Raw genomic sequence first — 8,174 nt, 5'->3', positions numbered from 1 at the left:
ACCCAGGACTCCAGATGTGGCCTCACAAGGGTAGAGGGGGTGAAGAACCTCCCTTGACCTGATGGCCACACTTGAGGCATGTTCCTGGCTCATGATGAACTTCTTGTCCACCAGCACTTTCAGGTCCTCCCCTGCAGCGCTGCTTTCCAGCAGGTCAATGCAGGGAGTTGTTCCCCCCCAGGTGCAGGACCCTACACTTGCCCTGGTTGAACTTCATGCGGTTCCTCTCCACCCAGCTCTCCAGCCTTTCCAGGTCTCTGAATGGCAGCACAGCATGGCAGGTTGTCAGCCACTCCTCCCAGTTTGTTATCATCAGCAGAGTGGGTGAGGGTCCCCTCTGTGCCTTTGGCTGGGTCCTTGATGAAGACATTGAACAAGAAATAGCACCACATCTTAATTGCCAAAACGTTTACTTTTAATGAAACCCTTTTTAATGACAGACAGTACAATGGCTCCACTACTTTGCTAAAGTTCACAACAAAAAGCAGGTTTTGTATGTTTAAAAATATTTTTTTCCATAATAAATTCATAAATAGATGAAGGTAAAGTATAAAAGACTACTTGTAGTATGCAAGCTTGCTTCCTTGTCTCCTGGTGTTCCAGAGGGACAGTATGGTGGTGAGGAAGCTTCCAGACAAAGCAGTTACTTAGGATTAGAAATGTACAGCCTGCCTCTGCTGAAAGAAACCTTGGAGAACACCAACAGGTCTGTGCTAGAAAATGCAGAATCATTTTACCACTGTTCTCATCCAAAGCCCTCAATCATTTTGGAATGCAGTGGATGAATTCAATATGAATCAGAGATGGTTATTTTCTCCCCCGCAGGGCTGAGATCCAGACTGGCTCACCTGTGGTCTCAGCCCTGGAGTTGTGGGGGGATGCATCTGTCAATGGGTGAGGCACGGAAGAGGGAAGAGCTGGCTGACAGCACTGAGCATATCTGACTGCCCAAAGCCTTAGCATTCTCCTGACAGGCTGAGGAAATCACAGAATACATCTGGTTGGAAGACACCTCGAAGATCATCCAGTCCAACCTTTGACTGGCACTGAAGGGTTAACACTAAACCATGCCCCTAAAAAAAACCCAGACATCTTAGAAACTCTTACAAATCACTAAATTCACCTTCTGCTCACTGCATGCCTGGACCTGCTGCACATCTGGCATGCAGGACAGTGCCCAACCCCATCCTTGCAATGGTGCCTGTCTAGCACCACTCCAACATTCATCTGGTGAAGCTCCTGTCTGACACCAACAAACTGTATCAGCAGAGTTACTCTCCTCATTACTTTCTTAAGAAAGCACAGGGTGTTTTATTTTGTCAAGCATCAAACTGCTTTTCTCATTCAGAATAATCTATTTGAATATCATTTATAAAGGGGAAAATCATAGAATCAATGAGGTTGGAAAAGACCTCAGAGATCATCAAGTCCAACCTGTCACCCAGCACCTCATGACTAACTAAACCATGGCTTCAAGTGCCACTTCCAATCCCCTCTTGAACACCACCAGGGATAGTGACTCCACCACCTCCCTAGGCAGCACATTCCAATGGCTAACAACTCTCTTTCTGGGAAGAACTTTCTCCTCACCTCAAGCCCAAACTTCCCCTGGTGCAGCTTGAGACTGTGTCCTCTTGTTCTGGTGCTGGTTGCCTAGGAGAAGAGACCAACCCCCACCTGTCCACAGCCTCCCTTCAGGTAGTTGTAGAGAGCAATAACATCTCCCCTGAGCCTCCTCTTTCTCCAGGCTAAACAACCCCAGCTCCCTTAGCCTCTCCTCATAGGGCTTGCTTATTTCTGCACAGCTGTGAACCATGGAATGAACATGAAGCACACAGAGTCATCACCACGCTCTGCCTCATTAGGCTTTCTTCTGGTAACTCTTTCCCCTTACTGGAAATCCAGCTGCACACAAGCCTTAAGCCTTTTATTTTTTTTGCAGTGGTAGCTAGGTGCTCTTGAGGACATCAGTAAGCATCTGTCTGCAGCTTTAATGTCTCTGAAAAGTCAGCTTCAGCCATTAAATGTACCTTCAAATGGGCAGGACAAGTTTGCATGCCATGCTTGAAGGACAATATGTCGCACCCTACAGTAGTTAGATCACATGATTCCAGCACGGTGGAGGTTGCAAGGGACCTCTGGGGATCATCTATAGCCCAAGCACTCCTGTTAAAGCAGGGCACCACAGCAGCTTGCCCAGGATCACGATGTCCAGGTGGGTTTGGAATCTCTCCAGAGAAGGAGACTCCACAGCCTCTCCGGACAGCCTGGTCTAGCACCCTCACACCAAAGCTTTTCCTCATGGTTATGTGAAAATTCTTGGGTTCCCATTGCCCCTTCTCCTGTCACTGGGCACCACTGACAAGAGTCTGGCTCCATCCTCTTGCTCCACACCCTTTAGCTCTTGCTGAGCATTGACCAGATCCCCTCTGGGGCTGTTCATCTCCAGACTCAGCAGCCCCAGGTCTCTCAGCCTTTCCTCCTCAGAGATGCTCCAGGCCCCTCAGCATCTTTGTAGCCTCTGCTGGACTCTGTCCAGTAGTTCCCTGTCTCTCCTGTACTGGCAAGCCCAGAACTGGACCCAGTGCGCTAGATGTGGCCTCACTAGGGCAGAGGGAAAGGAGAACTTGACCTGCTGCCCACACTGTTCTTAATGCACCCTGGAAGACCATTGGTCTTCTGGTCCACAAGGCCACTCTGCTGGCTCATGGTGAGCTTGTCCACCAGTACTCCCAGGCCCTTCTTGTAGCCAGGACCACTCCCTCACAGCTTCCTATGAGTCCCTACTCACAATTCAGGCATCTGTCAGGAACTTACACAACCCTACAGGTATTAAGGAACTGCCACAGGAGCAGGAGATGGACAGCCACAGATGTACAAAGCCCTGTGCATTGTAGTCTGTCTGGTGACCCTGCCACACTTTGTGATAGGAAGATGAAGGCTCAAGTTTTCTGTTAAATTTGAGGTGGAAAGTAAACACCAATTGATGGCAGCAGTCCAGCTGGATCATTGAGTTGGAAATAACTGAAGTCCAAAGATCCCTTGCAAAAGAAACATGGAAAGTGACATTTTAATGACAAAGAGAGCCACAATAAATTGTCACAAGCAGCCCATGAGTGCTCCAGGCTTGGGGCAGAGTGGCTGGAAAGTTGCCTGACAGAGAAAGACCTTTGAGTGCTGGTTGACTTCCAGCTGAAAGTGAGCCAGCAGCATGCTCAGGTGGCCAACAGCATCCTGGCCTAGAGCAGCAATAAAGTGGTCAGCAGGAGCAGGGCAGTGATTGTCCTTCTGTACTCAGCACCAGCTGGGGTCACACCTTGAGTACTGGGCTCAGTTTTGCACCCTCACTCTAAGGATATTGAGATGTTGGAGCTGGTCCAGAGACAGGCAACAAAGCTGGTGAAGGCTCCATAGCATAAATCTTGTGAGGAAGAGCTGAGGGAACTTGGGTTGTTTCGTCTGGAGAAGAGGAGGCTGAGGGGAAACCTTATTGTTCTCTACAACTCCCTGAAAAGAGGTTGGAGCCAGGTGGGGATTGGTCTCTTCTCCCTAGTCTCAAGTGATAGAGCATGAGGAAATGGCCTAAAATTGTGCCAGAGGAGATTTAGGTTGGGTATTAGGAAGAGTTTCTTTGCTGCAAGAGTGGTCAGGCATTGAAACAGGCTGCTAAGGGAGGTGGTGGAGTCACCATCCCTGGAGGTGTTCAAGAAACTTGTGGACATGGCACCTGGGGACATGATTTAGTGGCCATGGTGATGCCAAGTCGAGAACTGGATTCAATAATCTTGGAGGTCTTTGCCAACTGAAACAATTCTCTGATTCTATGACCACAGAATCTATTTTTCACCTCCTACCAGAAGTTCTAACTACAGCTTCAAGCTGATTTAGCAGCTCCCCAAAGACTTAATGCTGCTGTACCCATAGCCTTCACTCATTTAGCAGCCCACTATGTGTTCACTGGAGACAGCAAATTATCATAGTTCAAAGAGCAAACAGGAAAACCCCTAAAAGTCTTTGTTGCAGTGCAGTATTTCCCCCCTGGGAAGGAAAGTATTTTCTCAGCCCTGAGTGAGCAGTCATTAAACCCATGTTCAACTGGGCTACCCAGAAAATCTGCCCTCTTACTCAACTTCAGCAGAGTGAGGGAAGTGGAGCTATTCCCTTCCCTGTGTTCCACTGGCTGCTGACACATGGGCAAACAAGAGAATTGTTGCCCCAGCCTGCCTCCAGTGACACCTGAGGTTACAGGTGTGATGCAGGGGGCTGCCTTTATCAGGACTCAAGTAATAAAACCACTTGTTCATAAGTCAGTGAGGGGGTGGGGGGAAATCACAACCCTTTTATGCTTCCAAGAATTGGTTTTTAAAGTGCATTTTAACCTTTTCAGTTGTATTAAGAAAATGTGATCTGAGGTCAGCAGAGAATTGTGTGCTGGCTGCCTTTATTTCACCCCTGGCAGCAATCCCACGGACAGCAAATGTACATTTAGGTTGGTCTGTTTGTTTTAGTTGGGTAACCCTCCTCTTTTCCAAGGCAACTCAAATGAAGTGGTTAGAAAGATGCAGAGGGCTCAGCTTGCAACTCTTCCCAACACTGAGTTGTGGGATAGTTTGGGGGGTTGTTTCTGAAGGGAGAGGGAGGATTGCAGTGATGTGCTTCCAACATATCTGCTGCTTTGAATCACTCTATAACCCAATTCAACAGAGTTAAAAGAAAACTAACACTACCTGGCCAATAGAAATCATAGAATCACAGAATGTTAGGGGTTGGAAGGAGCCTCCAGAGGTCATTGAGTCCAACTGCTTTGCCAAAGCAGGGTCACCTAGGGTAGGCCACACAGGAAGACATCCAGATTGGTCTTGACAGTCTCTAGAGAAGGAGACTCCACAACCTCTCTGGGCAGCCTGCTCCAGGGTTCCAGCACCCTCACAGGGAAGAAGCTTTTCCTTGTGTTGTGGTGCAGTTTGCATCCATTGCCCTTTGATAGAAGAAAATTAAAGATACCAATGAGATTTCTAAGTGGTATCTCAGTGGTAACTTAATTAACTGAAATCTCAAAGGGATGAGCAGCACCAGAAGACATTCCCAGAACAAAATTGAGACACTATTTCCCACATCTATGGATGTCTTCTTACAGCATGGAAAAGAACTGTCAAATCTGAGACCAGACCTCTGCATTCAGAGGAGGCCACAAAATGATGGGAGGGCTGGAACCCCACTGCTGTGAGGCCAGGCTGAGGGAGCTGAGGTTGTTCAGCCTGGAGAAGAGAAGACTCCAGGGGGACCTTAGAGCTGCTTTCCAGTACATGAAGGGAAGCTGCAGGAAGGCGGCAGAGGGACTTTTCGTGAAGGTGTTTAGAGACAGGACAAGAGGGAATGGTTTGAAGCTGAGGGAGAGTAGGGCTAGACTGGGTCTCAGAAAGTTCTTCAGTGCAAGGGTGGTGAGACTCTGGAATAGGTTGCCCAGGGAGGTTGTGGATGCTCCCTCCCTGGGGGTGCTCAAGGGCAGGTTGGGTGAGGCCTCCAGCATCCAAGTCTAGTTGAGAGTTGCCCCTGCCCATTAGCAGGGAGACTGCAGTGGATGATCTCTGAGGTCCCTTCCAACCTGAGCCATTCCATGACTGGATGATTGAGAGTGCTGCTAGGTGACTGTCACCACAGTGCAGTGTAAACACATTTACTGCACCTGATGGTCAGTTCTACTCTACAAAAGACTATGATCTTTAAAGGCAAAGGAAAAACTGAGCAAGAGCCCCACCTTTCCTGAAGATCTTACCAATCTATGTGGCATTAGCAGGACTTCATTTCATTTTGTAGGGTTTTTTTTTTCCCCCAAAAACAGTGCCCTGCTTTCCCAGGAAGAATGATAAAATCATTAGGCCTTTCCCTCTGTCCTTAAGACTTTTACCTTCTTTCCCAGTTTTTTGTTTTGCAAAGCAGAAGCTGGCAGGTTTCTGGGCTGGCAGTGATTTGGTGCTGCATTTACAGGCTGGTAAATATTTGTCCAGGTCCCCTCCATGGCAATGGGCAGGATGAGGAACTGGAGATAAAATTAGCTTAAAGCAGAATCAATACAAGAGAGAACAATGCCCCTGCTCCTGGGAACCACATTCTGCTGAGCATTTCAATTCAGTATATGCCTCTGCATTCCACTCCTGAGTGCTACAAGGCAGGGTTCAACGTTCCCCACCCCCCACCCCCCGCTGTGGGTTTTGTAATATTTTGCTCACTTTGTGTACTGGCAAAAATAAATGAGAAATACTGAGGGAAATACCCAGCCAGCCAAGAAAATCTGCTTAGAGGCAATTACTGCACCATTATCTCGTTAATGTTCAACTGCCAGTAAACAGGTTTCTTGGCAAATGTCTCTGCTGTGACCTCTGGTCCTGCGCTGCTGAATTATTCACTTGCTCTACAGCACTGCCCATCTGTAACCTGAGACCTGAGACCGAGGAGGGTTTGACCAGGAAATCTCGGCTTTATTGCTACTCACACTCAGCACCCAGGTATCATTTTGGTTTCTGTGGGACCCACTGGAATTAAACCAGCAGGGCTGTCTTCCTCATACTTGAATTACACAGGAAATGAGGGATTTAATAGAAATCTTCAGAAGGGGGAGTCGGAAGTTCTAAGATAACGGCAATCGACTTCTGGTCGAGGAGCTGTCAGCCTAGTAACTATTGTGCTGCTACTGCTGTTACAATAACTGCTGCTACTGTGCTCTTATCAACAGCCAGCTGAAGATGAGCCAGTGTGTGCCCAGGTGGCCAAGGTGGCCAAGAGCATCCTGGCCTGGATCACCAATGGTGTGGCCAGCTCGAGCAGGGAAGTGATTGTCCCCCTGCACTCAGCACTGGTGAGGCCACACCTTGAGTACTAGGCTCAGTGTTGGGGCCCTCACTCCAAGAAGGACATTGAGGTGCTGGAGCAGGTCCAGAGAAAGGCTACAAAGCTGGTGAAGGGTCTAGACAAACAGGGCTGGTGAGGAGTGGCTGAGGGAACTGGGGGTGTTTAGGCTGAAGAAAAGTTTCAGGGAAGACCTTATTGCGCTCTACAACTCCCTGAGAAGAGGTTGGAGTGAGGCGGGAGTTGTGTTATTGTCTCCCTAGTAACAAGCGCTAAGATGAGAGGAAATGGCCTCAAGTTGTACCAGGGGAGGCTTCCCTGGCTTTCAAAAGCTGGCACAGGCTGCCCAGGGAGGTGGTTGAATCTCCAGCCCTGGAGGAGTTTCAGAGGCTGAGCTGTGGTGCTGAGGGTCATGGTTTAGCCTCAGACTTGGCAGAGTTAGAGAATGGTTGGGCTGGATGATCTTAAAGGGTTTTCCAACTGAAATGATTCTGTGATGCTATACTAGCAGAGACAGAAAGGGTTTGGAAATTACACCAGTCTTTTCCTAAGGACAGCCCAAGCACTGTTGCTATCAGCCAGCTCTTTAGTCTATTTCTTTGCTCCCTTTTGTTGGGTTAGGCAGGGCAAGCAGCCTTGTAACAACATGGAAGAGCTAGAGGAGAAAGCTGACTGAAAAGCATAGTCTTAGTCTGCTGCAGCAAAAGAAATCCAACTGAATCAGTGCCTTCATTTGCAAGCAGAGTGAACAAAATCACTGACACTGTATCTTCTGTCTACTGACTGAAAGAGACCAACCTGCAGACAGACTCTAGCCCCTCAAGCCTAGCTGATGAGATCTATGGGGGTGAGTCAGGAAGTCTCCTGCTTGCTCCAGTTCTGCTTGTTTACTAAACAAACCTCAGCACTAAGTAAATGGATCAATCCTCCCTCAGGTCTCCATCTACTCTAAAAACAGTCACTGACTGCCTTAGAAGCAGGATTTATCTTCATTTTGCATCTTGCTCCAGTTTTAAGAGGGGTTATTATGTAAACTAGTGAGTCCAGTCTGAGTAGTAGCAACGCTGCTCTTCAACCAGTGTCAATTTTTATCAGCAGGGCTTAAATATTTTGGCACTAATCCTGCAAACAATGGGAGGCTGAGCTTATCTGAGGGGCTGTGTTCAGGCACAAAGAACTGCAGGGCTCTGACCTACAGATGTCATGACATAAAGTCAGGTGTTTCCTAGTACTGTTTCCAAAAGGAGCATCTAACCAGGAGGAAAAACAGTCACCAGGACTGAGTTTTGGCTTGGACTGTCTCCTGAGAGCAAAGAAAAGGGTTTGCT

This window comes from Melanerpes formicivorus, unplaced genomic scaffold (genome assembly GCF_026170545.1).
Source record: "Melanerpes formicivorus ecotype bairdi unplaced genomic scaffold, bMelFor1.0.p_v2 SCAF_66, whole genome shotgun sequence".
Taxonomy (NCBI): domain Eukaryota; kingdom Metazoa; phylum Chordata; class Aves; order Piciformes; family Picidae; genus Melanerpes; species Melanerpes formicivorus.
The sequence above is the reverse complement of the archived record's forward strand: the minus strand, read 5'-3'. Positions refer to the sequence as shown.